The sequence below is a fragment of the Epinephelus moara genome, chromosome 19 (genome assembly GCF_006386435.1).
Source record: "Epinephelus moara isolate mb chromosome 19, YSFRI_EMoa_1.0, whole genome shotgun sequence".
NCBI lineage: Eukaryota > Metazoa > Chordata > Actinopteri > Perciformes > Serranidae > Epinephelus > Epinephelus moara.
This window is the reverse complement of record NC_065524.1, coordinates 33500419-33515070: the sequence shown is the minus strand read 5'-3', so window position 1 is coordinate 33515070 and position 14652 is coordinate 33500419. Positions and strand designations below refer to the sequence as shown.

The following is a 14652-nucleotide window of genomic DNA, read 5'->3' as shown; positions in this document are numbered from 1 at the left end:
TTGGGAAATATTACAGGGAGTTAGATGAGATGTCTGTACTCTAAATATGAAGTTAGAGCCAGCAGGTGGTTTAAAAATACACCCTACAGCATCTCTAAAGCTCATCAGTTAACACAATATATCTTATTTGTTTAATTTGGACACAAACAGAAATTAAAAAAGAGACAGGAAATTACATGCTAGCTGATTTGTGCTAAATTAGGCTAACTGGGCTGGAATCAAACTATTCGCCCTCCTGCTGAGACTGTTAGCTTAGGGCGTTTTCATGTAAGTACGATTGATTCGTATGGTGATTGCCCCCCTTCTCTACTCCCCCACTAGTCAGCGTTCACATTAGCAGTATTGTTCTGTACCCGAGTATGCTTGCGGCATCATGTATGTGACATGTTGTTGTGGTATGATGTAGAAAAAGGTGCCACTGACACAGACACTGCTGCCCTGGAGACCTCAGCAGGCGGAGCAGCAAGGCGAAGCTCTGCTGTCGGGTGCAGAGTTCTCTGCCTCCAAGCGGAGCTCCGAGTCTAGGTCGACTGTGGCTGTGAAGTCGGATCTAGACTGCTTCTTAACTGGTTAAAAACTCCTTGTAGCTGCGATAAACAGCACTCCACTTCCATGTTTTTGAACAGTTGGTGTTCACACCTGATACTGTGCCGGAGCACACATGAACTGTACTCAAGACCACTTTTTCAAGTGGACTCGGCAGGGATTGGAGTACTCTGGTCAGGTATGGGGTACTGTCACAGTGTTAAGGTAAACAACAAATAAGTCTGCACACCAAGTAGCACCCGCCTGGAAGCCAGGTCGACACCTTGAGCTCTTTGTCACGCTCCACAGGTAATTTCTAAACAGTTTTTGTAGTGTGGCGTGGGGCATTATTCTGCTGGAGGGCCACTGCCATTGGGGAGTACTGTGGGTGGAACATGTCAGGTGGTATCCACATGAATGCCAGAACCAAAGGTTTCCCAGCAGAACAATGCATTGGAACAAAATAATCAAAGTTATTCACTTCACCTGTCAGTGGTTTTAAAGGGGAACTAATGCTTTTTTCAACCTGGGCCCTATTATCCGATCTACTTTTGTCTAAATGAGTGATAGGATGTTCAATATCTGACATTTCTCCAGTACGAAGCTAGGGCTGACCTGCCTACTGACCTATCCAGTTGGTCAAAATCGGGTAAAACTTGTTTGTTGTGAGAAGTCAAAAGTCTGGCTCTAAAAACTCACATCTCGCGAGATTTGAGTTGTTGCAGGAAGTTACCGCTGGAGTGAGCTTACAAACGCGAGGAGTTATTCTGTTTGGAGCAGTCATGGCTGAATTTTTACCCAATTTTGACCAACTGGATCTGGATGAGCCATTTGAATTTGATGACCGCCCATATTTATTTGAACACGGAGTACACGGACGTACACGGACGCAGAGCTCATTGCCAGTGCCCTATTATTCAATATAGCGCACGCTCACGGGCTGCAGGCAGGTCAGCCCTAACTTCATACTGGAGAAATGTCAGATATTGAACATCCTATCACTCATTTAGACAAAAGTAGATTGGAAAATAGGGCCCAGGTTGAAAAAAACATTAGTTCCCCTTTAAGGTTTTGGCTGATCGGTGTATACAAACAGTCAGGACACACATAGAAATAAAGGAACATGAAGAAAAAACACACTGGTGACTTTCCGTCATGTACTAGAAGTCGGAGGAAGAAACGTGTGGCTTGAAACATCAACTCTGCCTTAAAATCTTTATAAATGGGAGCTTCTTGGTGTGCGGACTTATTTGTTTGTTTTACCTTGACAGACGTTTCTTTGGTCCAGCACCCACTCCATTGGACACTGGGATGTGAGAGTCTTTTGTACTGTTTTTGTACTGTCAGTGTTCCCACTAATTAAACTGAGCTGGACTTTGGGGTCAAGTGTACTCAGGCCAAAATCCCTGATGTGAAGCCTCCTTAGTCTGAGGACTTGGGCAGGGGGTAACTGTCTGGCTCCATAAGTTCAAAAACACACCCACCAACACCTCTAAACCTCCTTAACTGTGGAGGTGAGCACGGTTGGCGTTCAGCTGCAGGAGGGAGAGGTGTGGGGACGGCTCAGGAGAGCAGTGTCAGGTGAGCTTATTGGCGCACTCGGATTTTGTTTGCTGTACGACTGGAGATATTGTTAGCCGAACTGTGTCGGGAATTTGGAGCAGCTGGACAATGAGAAGCAGAGCAACCAGAGGCACATGGTAAAGAAGCCAGGTATTTATGTTGAAGGTGTGTGTGAGCAGTCATCAGAATAAAAGAACGTGTTTGGGCTGGGGGAACTCACCATGACACTGAGACCTGCTACATTAACCCATATCACAAATTGTTGTTTTTACATTTGTTTGTGTGCAAATTAAACCATTTTTACTTCTAAACTAAGTTAATCTACTCCTGGCTTTCACAGACATCACAGCGGCTTCGACTTTTCATCACTCGCAGCAACAAAGCAAATAAAGGAAATTAAAGATAAGAGTCATTTTGTGTAAAAAAAAAAAAAAAAAAGGAGTCTAATTACCCGTTATTATGTAATAGGTACCATTATCTTTTCTGCAGATGAAGGCAGTAAACTCCCACAAACTTTGTTCCCTAATATTAGTTTAATGCCTTCTTTTTCCTACGCACTTTTAATTTATTATCAAGTCACTGTAGAAATAAGTGTTGCAGTTTTCAGACAATTCTAATTTTGTAAAAGAGATATATCCATGTTTAAAAACACCTTTCAGCCATAATAAAATTTGCAATTAAACAGCTGTTAGTCTATCAGAAATCCTGCACAATTTTGAATACTTGTTTACTTACATGTGCTCTATTTACACCTTTTATTGTGTAAAATTTATTTAGTTTAGTGATGAAAGTATGCAGGAATTTTAAACTTGCCGTTGTGTGAGGATTTGTGGCAACTATTTTACGTTTCATAACTTAATGTACACCACAATATCAAATATCAAAGGAACAGTGTGTCAGATTTAGGGAGATTTATAGCAAAAATACATGGAACACGGGCGTAGCGTGACATGTCAGCTGTGGCATGCCTGTGGTAGACCCCTGTGAGGGGAGAGACAAAGAAATGAAGCAGTCACAATGTTGCTGGCTTTGAGTCCAAACTGTAATGAACCAGCCGCGAGCAACACCCGGAATGCTATGCAACCAAAACATCTCTACACCAAAGCAATGAATTACAGATATCAACTGATTATTCTACTTCTAGAAATAAAGGAATATTACAAATTATTTTTCGACACATTTTTTTTAACATATTAAAGGAATTAAATTAGCGTGCATTTTCAAATTGTTATTAATTGTTTTACATTCAGTGCATATTTTTATATCCATAGCTCTCGGCTCGTTCATTACACTTTGGACTTGAAGCCAGCCACATTATGTCCGCTTCATTTCTTTCTTTCTCCCCCTACAGGGGTGTAACACCCACAGCAGACCGCAACCATTATGATCAACTGAAGGTGCTATACTGACCATGGAAGCTACACTTGCACATGCTATTTTTCCCCATCTACGCGCGGCTCCACAGCCCTTCAACAAGTAAAAACTACATATAACTTAAAAAAAAAATAAGCGCAATCAGTTTCAAAAGGCTAAAAACTAATACCTCATTGTACTAAAGGCGATGCAGAGCAGCAGAGCAACCCTCTGTGTGTGTTTTTACATTTCTCATTAAAATAAATCAATCAAATCGATGCACCCTATCGTTTAAGTGATCCAGTTAATTAATTCAGTACCAGTTAACATAATCTATATGCTTCCAAACCCTCCATAATCAACTGCATTATTGCTTGGCAAAACTCAATACACACACAGTGAAGCAGGCAGCAACCACACGCTGCGGGGACGAAGCCTGTGTAGCAGCTTAAAAGCTCCACTCTACTCCACCTACGTGACACGCTGTGTCCGGGCCCCGTGTATTTTGGCCATTAGCAGTGTCTAGCGGTGAGGATGGCAGATTGCAACCAGCTGAACTTCCCCCCAGTTAGGATTCCTTTGGTGTTCATTGTTCAGGAGGTTTTTACCATGAGCCGAATTATCTGCTGAGGTCTCTTCCTCTCCAAAATGAACAGACTTGGTGATTTAAACCTGCAAAAACACTGAATACAGCAGTTTCATGTTAGTAAAACAGTGTTTTTCCAACACTGCTCATCGCAGAGGAGCTTCTAATTATGATGGCTGACATGAGGACGCGAAAACGCGAATGGCACTGTCTGAAGCCAGTGTTTGGTTTGTCTGTTCTGGGCCACTGTAGATGTCGATCTCTGCAGATGAGGACCCGCTCCCTATGTAGATATAAACGTCTCATTCTGACGTAACGAAAACCCGACAGTTCTTATTTTCAGATGATTTTACACCAAAGAAAACTTGTTATATTATATTCCATTTCTGCCAATATATCCCCCCAAACCCCACACACTGGACCTTTAAAACATCTTGATGAAAAGTCATAATTTCCAGCTTCTGACACAATTTGGCCAAAATAAAGAAAAGATGTTGTTGAAGGTGGCTAAAAGAAAGAGGTGGTTCTTTAATGCACAGCACAATAATGTTCAAATGTTCAAAACCCCCTGTTAAAGCATATTTTCAATGCCAGGATGACTTTTATTTTGGATATTTTAACGCTGCTGCAGTCAATCTGTCACAACTGACATGTTTGTTACTGCTGACGTGAGGACTGAATCAGCTCTCATGCTGCTTTAATGACGCTGTTGCTCATTTTCAAATTGTACTGTAGAACATAATGTGATAGATGTTATCTCCTGGCAATGAAAGGCTTCAGCAGGGAAGAAAAAACACAAGTTAACTTGCTTTCTGTGACATTTAATTCATGCGTTGATGCGTCTGTTGTCGTACTCTCATCGGGCACCGCAGCCGAAATGTTGGTACAAGAATAAATGTCACAGGAAATGTGCCTGATGGAGAGTTAATACAACGTGTTTGTCAAGTGTGCGTGTGTGTTCTGCAAGTAAAAAATAAAACACAAAACTGTTCATAATCATATTCTAATCAAACTGAAGCCTACTTGAGTGACAGCTCGGTGGTTCCAATTCTTCCCATCACGTCCCATGCATGAATACAGGCAGAAGAGGGAGGGGAGGGGGGAGGGGCATGCAGACAGAACGGATGAAAAAGAAGAAAAACAAAAATGAAGCACAAGTAAGAGAGAAGACACTTGATCAGTCGTACGCGGTGAATAAACACATGAGAAAACCAATATTCAATAAAGGCTTCAAATGAAAAGAAACATAAAACCTTACGTGCAGTATGACCAAAGCATGCAACTTTTTTAACAGCTTTTTTTTTTTTGCAGCAACATGAAGTGAGTCACGTGTTGTTGTTTTGGGTTATCAGTCATTAGAAACCGAAACGAAACAATGACTGTGAGGTTCAGTCAGTCCCGAGGTGGCGGCGCTTTAAGATTGCCAAGAACAACTTTGACAGCCGCTCCTCGTTAATGATCTTCCCCTCCCTATTTGGAAACCTGTTGGGGAAAACAGCCATCAAAGTTATTCATGTCAGTCGTTAAGGTCTGTAGCAGCAGCAGCAAGATGTTTCGGCTCCCGCTTTAATAACATTGTTTACCCGCCTTCATTTACCCTTGCCATGGATTGCCTCAAAGCAATTTGGAGCAAATTGGAGTCACTGAGTTGTTGCAGGGACGCAGTAGAAGATGATCCTGGAAGTGGATGGTCATAGCTCTCATGTTGGTTCACAGCCAATGAGTCCATAACCCTATCATAGGGTAAATGTACACTTGAACCTCACGGTCAGTATAAAATAAGAAGCTGTACTCTGAAGTGTAGGGCTGCAACTAAACTAGTTTTACTATTGCTGATTCTTTTTTCAGTTTCTATAAAATCCAAGAGTCCAAGGTGACGCCAGCAAACTTGTTTCAGTCCAAAATCACATTATATGCAATGTATAATTATATAAAACTGAGAAAAGCATCTAATCTTTTTCACCAACCTATCTACAAAATAAGCCCAAAACCAAACAATCTCTTCAGCAGACAAAGCCTGATTTACAGCTTAAAGGGGAACTTCTGTATTTTCAAACCTGGACCCTATTCCCCCATGTTCATGTGTCTAGGTGAGTAATAGCAACAACAGTTAAGTGGCCCTGTGCTGAGCGAGACCACTGCAGCCAGCAACAGCATAACAGGCTGCAATGTAATCCCTGTGGGCAACTGAGCAACGTGAATGTACAACCACTAAAAGTGCTTGTTTTTGCCACTGACAGGCTCAGATTGTTATTATGAGTGTCTGACATTATGGAAAGAATCCCTACAAAGATAGACCTTTTAGTTGAAACCAAACCAAACACTTCCGGTATGGTACCTTAGGAACCAACTGTAACCCTTCTAACCCTAGGTCCGCTAAGTGTTCTCCACCACAAACAGTCATCTTAAAAGTGGGCGGGGTTGTTGTCACTCACTGCTCCGTCCAGCCCTTTCCTCCTTTATCAGTCTGCACCTCGTTTATCGTCCACAGAACGAGGCTGCACGCTGACATTTTCAGAACAAAATAGAACAGGCTGCAGTGAGAGTCTCTCTCCATATTTAAGCATAGTGAGTTTGTGCATTTAGTCCTTCTCAGGCAAGCTCAGGGGTTTAGTGTTGCCGTAGCCCACAGGAACAACGCTCCATGACACTTGTTTTTCCTCCAAGTGAGGATTAGAATATATGGAGCTTGAATAATCCGGTCAAAATGTATATGTATTTTTAAACGCTTGAAGATCCACTCATTACTGAAAGTGTATGTCATATAAAAACAAAAGTGATGATCAAAGTTGTCAGTGAATTTTAAGGTGTGCTGATTGATTCACGTTGAGTAACATTACAAGGTAACGTTCCACCTTAAAAGTCACCGGCAGTCGGCCCAGTGAATTATTTTTCTCAGACTCCAGCTGCTGTGAGAGGCAGCAAAACATCCTTTCATTTTATAGTTACAGTTTACTAATAAAACTCTCCACAGTATGAACAGTGGTTACATGAGCCTCAAAACCAGACACAACTCAGCCCTGAGCAGAGTGACCGTCCTCTACTGACCAATCAGACTGCAGTGTTCACAGCTCCACCTTTTAGTACCAGATCTGTGTGCTAGGTACCCCAACAGAGGGGGGACCAAACATGGGGACGGTACGGAACGGTTCCACTGGTACCATCCACAACTTTTCACAGTGGAAACAGAAAACTGAACTGAAAACGAACCTGACTGCTTGGTAGAAACGGGGCTTTTGTTCAACCAGAAACAGACCTGAAATCACTGTCACCAAACCCACCAGACTCCATCTGAATAAACATTTCAGCGTGTATAGAACCAGCATATTTTCACATCTAACTGGGTGAATTAAGGGTTTATTTCAACCAAAACAGAGTTCCTGATTGCTGGAACAGAGGAAATTCAAACCAAGATGGCTTTGATGAGTTTTATTTTGCTTCTGCTGAATTAACCCTTTATGACCTACCATAGAACAAGTCCACCAGAGCATATCTTTACATTTTTACCTGCTGTAGGGCCATTTTTTGGAGTATTTTAATATGCTATACATCAATACAACCCTTAAATCCCAAATTTTAATAATATGTGTGGACACAAGAAATTGCTAAAAAGTGCAATAAACCACTAAAAAAATGAAAATTGTTTTTGTTTTTACACATATTTTTCTAAATACAGAAATATCATGGCTGTATCCCTCAAAATGGTAAATGTAAAAAAGTTGCACAAAATCCTTTCAAACCACATAAATACATGTACATCAAAATAAACTACTTACAATAGAACAACCAAAGTTCAAAGTCAAACATTACTTTTCAATAGCACCAGGGGAGCTGTGATAGGTCTTGTGACAGTTCCTGTCCACGATGAGCAATATTTTTGCTGCATTTTTATTGGTGTTGGCACACAGTGTTTTGATGGCAGCCCTGTGAAAGTACATCCTGAACAGCTCAGAAGGAGAGGGATTGTCCACATACTGTGATAGAGATGGCTGCACACCTGGCCTCCTTTTGGGCAGAAAATGTGGTAGGGGATGTGGCAAGATGTCAGGCTCCTTTTCGGTTCTCCAGCCAGCTGCATCACCAGGGAGTGTCTCTGACCTGGAGCCTCTGTTTGCTGGAGACCGACTTCTTCCTCCCCCTCTGCCTCCCTCCGCGGTGCAGGGCGAGGAGACCCCCCCACTTCCTCCTCCTCCTCATCGTCAACTCTGCATACAGATGTTACACAGTGTGTTAGATGTGTTCAACATGAGAGTAATACAATAATGGTGCGTATTTAGTGCAAAATGCTTTCAGTTGTGTTACATGTATATTTTCTTTACTTTACTCTAACTCATAAACAAACAATATTTCATGAATATATACATACATGTCATAGGAGGGATCTCTCCCTTGGATGAGGTCGGCGTCATCTCCACTGTTGGCAGAATCCGGACCAGATGAGTGGAGTGAATCTTCATCCGACGCTGTAATTAGCTTGAAAGCTTCGTGCCGGGAGAAAAGCTGTTTCGCGCATCCGGGTTGTTGCGGTTCCATAAATATATGTGTGCGAGTGTGTGGTGAGTGTCTGGTGTGTGTGTGTGTGTGTGTCTAAGTGTTGTTGTGAAAGAGTAAAATACAAAACGAGAGCGAGAGCGAGTGTGTGACTGCAAGCTGAGAGAAATATTTACCGCGGAAGAAAGAGAGGAATTTCCTTGTTGCCGCGGGTAGTGTCACGAGAAAGACACGCAAGAAAATAACTTGACAGTTCATGCTCACAACGTGATGACGTTTAGTCCAACATAGGAAGTGCTGTGAATACCCGCGATCAGGATTATAATGTTTTTGTTCTTAGCGCTTTTTACTGTTTTTCTACAAACCTGTCAGTGCAAGGAAACAGCACTCTGGGACATGATGAATGCATGGTAAGTTAGAGTAACTCCTCCGGTTTTAAATGCAAAAAGAATCATTGCTCTATCTTATTTGGTTGCAATTCTACCGGCATTTAAAAATCAATATGCAAATGGGATCGCGGGCGCTCCCGCCGGTTTTAAAGGGTTAAGGATAATTAAATTACAGTTTATTCAAATGGAGTCTGGTGGGCGTGACCATAGAGAGCTTGGGGCTGTTTCTAGTTAAACAAAAAGGTTTTTCTCTTTAACAAAAAGGTCTATCTCTGTAAGGATCCTTTTAATAATGTTGTGAGACACTAACACTAACCCTAACCCACAATCTGAGCCTGTCAGTGGGGAAAACAAGCACTTTTAGTGGATGGAAATTGGCGGTGCTCAATTGCCCACAGGGATTACATTGCAGCCTGTTTAGCCACAACGGTCTCACTCAATACTGGACAATCTTTTTTTTAAATTATTGTTTCTATTGGTCAATTAGACACAAACACATGGGAATATAGGTTCCAGGTTGAAAAATATCACAGTTACCCCTTTAATCTCCTGTGCCATAGTATCAAAAAACTATTAAAAACACATTTAAGAGCCACACCGTTGGACCAGGCATGACCATGACCACCCCATTTTTACTTTCAATTTCTGGCAGCATCCTCAGAGACAAAATCTGCTGTTTATACTACTGAAACAAATAAATAACACTGTGGCTGTGACAAATTGTGCACTTACTCACCATCTACTACTCATTTACTATACTGGGAACTCTCTTATACTGTCGAGTGCCAAATGGCCCAAATCCCCCACATTTTCCTGCCTACACAAAGCATGATGCAAGTTAGCTCACAAGTTAATAAATGTTAGTAGGACACACCAGCTTATGTTTCACTGTGGGGTATTTTCCAGGGTTGTAACCAACAATTATTGTCATTATCGATTAATCAGCCCATTATTGTCTTGTTCTTTGACCCAAAGTGAGTCCACGTTTTGTTTGCGTGCATGCAGCAGAGGTGATACACATTCCTCCCAATGGTGTCACACAATTCCACTGATCGACACGTCAAGATATGCAGCAATGTGTCACCAAAGGCTTTGCAAATGTTTCATGATGGCGTTTTTTTTTTATCTCGAGGATACACACACACACTGTGTTTTAGCTTTTGTTTGCTTACAAGAAAATTCCACAGGGCGCCAAAAATCAACAAATCATTTGGTTTGCAGAATAATAAAGAGGGTAAAATATGCACAACATGATTCCCCTGAGCCTAAATTGTTTGTTTTGTCCAACAAAACAAAATGTTAAAATATTTAACTTACTATCAAGGAAACCAGCAAATAGTCAGGTGTGTGAAGCTGTAACCAAAGAGTTTGTGTCATTTCTGCTTAAAAATTAATCGACTAATTTCAGATTTCACACACAGCCATCAGCATAATGAAGGAATTTGTCTCTCAAAGCAACGGTGTGGCTCTTTTAGAAAGCTCAAATAACAGTGGCCCTATCTTCACAAAGCTTGTTGTTTTCCCCTCCTGCTGACCTCTGACTGCTTCTGCTCCGGCCACTTGAACTTGTCAGCGTTTAGGATGCTGAAGCATTGAAAGACTAGAAAGCAGCCAAAATGCTGGACCTGCAAATAACACTCAGAGCTCGCAGCCAACCAACAAGCCTCTATTTTTAAATCATTACCCCAGCATTTCATATCACCCTGTACTGTGTTTGCTACCTGGCAGCCCCCGAGAGCCGACATACACTGTGCTGCTTGCTGTGTGACGCACCGCGTTGTTTAATGCTTTCACAGCAATTTACACAGCCCCAATAACACACACACACACACACACACACACACACACACACATCATGAAACGTGACACACAGGCGCACACAGACACTCACACAATGATGCATTATTAGAATGAAAACTGGCAAGTGCAGGACCCTGAGGCTCCATTTAATCAATGTGTGTGTGGACACTTGGACCTGATTCAAAACTGTGGTTGCACCATAAAAGATATTTTCAATCAGATGCAGCTGGAGATTTAACAATCAGCAAACACATGCAATATTTTCACATGTAGGCATTCTGTAAAGTTATTTTCCGCCCTCAATGAAGGTCGTAACTGAACAACCTGTTTTTCTTCCATTTTGCAAAAGAAAACTGGTCAAAGAGAAACATTTTCAGTTCCAACACCAGCATACACTCTCATTTATGCACATATATAAGCAGATGGCAAAAGTGTAATTGCAACCAACTCAAACTTCTCGTCTGGTAGCACAACATGCCTCAGCTTTAATCACACATGACTCGGTCCTTTTGTCAGCTGTCATTAGGTGTTAATGGTTTTAGGGCATCAGTGACACAGCAGAGCGCTGAGGAGCGCCTCAGTTTAATAATGTAACGCTCCTTCCCCAATTAAAACGTGCCAATTATCTCAAGATCCTGTGATAGCTCTCCAGCAGACACTCCTCATTACGGTCCAACATTTACGAATTCACAAACAAGCATATTATTATGTTGCTCATTCCAACCTCGTTTTTCTCACTGTCACTACACAAAACAACAACCAGTGAACAGAGCCTGGTCTCCACTGTCACGGCGTTGTTAAATGTGGCTGAGTGCCTGCGTGGAAACCTCATAACCTGTCAGTCACCTCAGGAATGATCACCTCTCGGATTTTAACTCCAGCCCAATTTAGTGGCAGAAAGTTGAGCGGACAGGGCACGAGGTCAACTTTTCCAATCTGTCAGCGTGGAGACGGCTAGTTCAGCTAGCTTACTGTGTGCTGTTTCTATAGTGATGATCCTCAAGAACTCTCTGATGTTTGATTTCAGCACAATGATTCAGGTTATTAAATTACGGCCACTAAAACAGATGATTTTTACTTTGTTGGTCTGTGATCTGAGTTATGGATTAAAACATCTCCTCCACCAAGCTATGTCACATGATACATATTTTCTGATTATGTCATTTATAATAATTATCTTGTTACATATCAAGAAGCCCATGAAATGGAAAATTGGACTGTGTGTAACAGTGTGACTCACCAAATGAGTCTGACTCTGTGTTTGGAAATATTCCTAAAACACTACTTAATAAAATCATTTGCTCATTCAGACCATGAGTTACATTTTTCTGCAATCAAAATGACTCATATACAGATATGAAGATATATCCTATAAGATAACACAGATGTTTACAAAGTTTTTCTTTCGGGAAATAATCGGTAGTTGAAAATAGGTAATAAATTGCGATTATGTTACTGCAATACTCAGCGTATCACAAAAATGTTGTATGGTGACTTCAACGAATATTTCACTTGCAAAATGACTATACGTATATCAGTCAATCATCCTGTGTTACATTGAATTTGTGATGAGGAAAATGGGGGCCGTGTTGTGTTCAGGAAGTACAGCTGCATCAGGGGTTGTACACATGCCGCATTTTTTGCACCATCAAAGTCATTGTTTTTAACGTAGATGCACAGAAGGCAGCTCAAACCCCAGATTGACGCCAGAGTAATGCCAGAGCGACGCAGTCACAGCGTGCACACGTTCCCAAGTGCCTATTGTTCAGGGCATGACAGCTACGCTTTGAGATTAACAGAGTTCAACTTTTGGAACATCACAGCTGGCAGATATCTTTCCCTTCTTCTGTAAATATCAGTCTGTGTTAAATATGAAGAAGAAGTTGATCATGTTAGTGCAGGGCTACCCAGAGCTTTACATCTGTCCCACGGACGATAGGTCCACACACTTATAAACAGAAGATCAGGGGTCCGTTTCAGAAAGGAGGTTCAACAAACTCTGAGCCTAACCCTGAACTCTGAGTTGAGTAACTCTGAGATGGGAAACTCTGGGTTACGAGTTTCAGAACAGGTGATTTCAATCAGTTCAATCAAAACAGAGTTTGTTCACTCTGAGTTAAGCGCGTGCACCACGACTTTAAAAAGCCGCCATCAATGGAGCCCTGATACCATGATTCACCATGGCAACAAGCTACAAGAAAAGGTCTGCATTTTTTTACTCCTCTGGAGTTGGATATTTTAATGCGCTCATACAGCAAATTTGAAGCTGTTTTCAGGAAAAAGAGTAACACGGCTGCAGCAGCGAAGGAACGGGAGTCGGCGTGGGAGAAAATTACTACTTGAGTCAGTGCGAAAGTTTAAATTTATTTTCTACATTTATGCAATCACAATAATGTTAGGCTGCAGATGCAAACAGGTGAAATGGTGTTAAAGCTTAAATTTAGTTAACTTAGATGCAATCCCACCTCATTATTTTTCAAGTGAAAATGGTCTAAAAACAAGTTACTTTTAGGTGTGATTTGTTTTGACTAGAAATAAGACACAGATTCTTGGTATGATTTTGAGTTTTTGCAGTGTGATGCAGTCTGACATTTTGAGACAGTCAATCTACCTGCACATTAATGCTGTGAATGGACTTCATATTCACATAGTCTCCTTCATTTTGTGAAGGAGCAATGATGGGAATGTGGGTTCCATCAATGCACCCTATCACACCGGGAAATCCTAAAAGAAATTAAAATGACTAATCCCAGTCTGAGGTTGCAGCACCATGTCATTAACTGAATATGATTTATAATCATAAATTTTAACTGATTTCTACATCATTCACCTGCAATCCTGTGGAACTCCTCCTTGATGACCCTCACAGGTTTATGTCCAGGGAACACAACAAAAAAACGACTGATGATATACAACTGCGTGTGTGGCGTAAGAGGGAGGAGACAGCTAGAAACTCGAGGTTCATTGAAGAAAACCTGCTCCCGACCAGGTTAGGTTCACAGAATCAGTTGCCATAGTAACTGACACCGAGCTTCAGTTACCTCTCTTTCTGAAACGGGCTGGAGTTACTCCGCTTTCTCTGGTTTAAGTTACCTCCCTTTCTGAAACGGAAAACCCAGAGTTTCCCTCATTTCAGGGTTAACAGACTCAGAGTTTTCACTAAACCTGCTTTGTGAAACGGACCCCAGCTCTGCACAGGTAAACGGGCTATGGTACTGTGCTTGTTGAGGTTGCTTAGCAAACACGCTCTTGAAAGCTGGCACAGAAAAGGCACAAGAGTAGCACCCAGCGCCAAACCTCTCTTTTGCCAGGTGGTTAAAGATGGTGCATATGTACAGACCCTAAATGGGTCTTGGATTATACTGCATGAGCTGTGTGAGAGTTAGTAAACAAATGTTTGGTGTTTTGATATACACAGACCCCCATTACTGTAGTTTATGACAAATATTTGCCTTTTTGGATTCTTCTTTCACTGTTGGGGCAAGACAAACTAAGTTTTCTTCACAAATTCTATGTTACACACTGTGAGTAATTACTATACAAATAGTCATTTTGCAGGTGATGTATTCCTTTTAAGTACTGTGATAATAGTGTATTGTGGGGCCTCTTGTGATTCCCACTTCCATACATACACATACTCACATACATACCTAGTTATTTACATGTTGTTGTTGTTTTTTTGTTAATCAATTAACTGTTAAGTCTGTAAAATGTCCAAAAAAGCCAATCAAACTTTCACAGAGCCCAAGGTGACGTCTTCAAATGTCTTGTTTTGTTTGATGAGCAATCCAAAACCCAAAGATATTAAATTTACAACAATATATGACAAAGAAAAACTGAAAATCCTGAGGCTGGAATCAGGCAATGTTTGTCCTTTTATCTTAAAACTTAAATTAAGCAACTCATCAATGAATAAAATGGCTGCTGATTATTTTTGCATCTGAT

General features: G+C 41.3%; 1 protein-coding gene across 1 annotated transcript in view; it reads right to left on the bottom strand.

Annotated features, from left to right (window-relative positions):
- Window positions 1-14652, bottom strand: part of kcnh1a (potassium voltage-gated channel, subfamily H (eag-related), member 1a) — a 73715-nt gene that overhangs the window by 38298 nt on the left and 20765 nt on the right. The gene's annotated exons all lie outside the window — the stretch shown is intronic.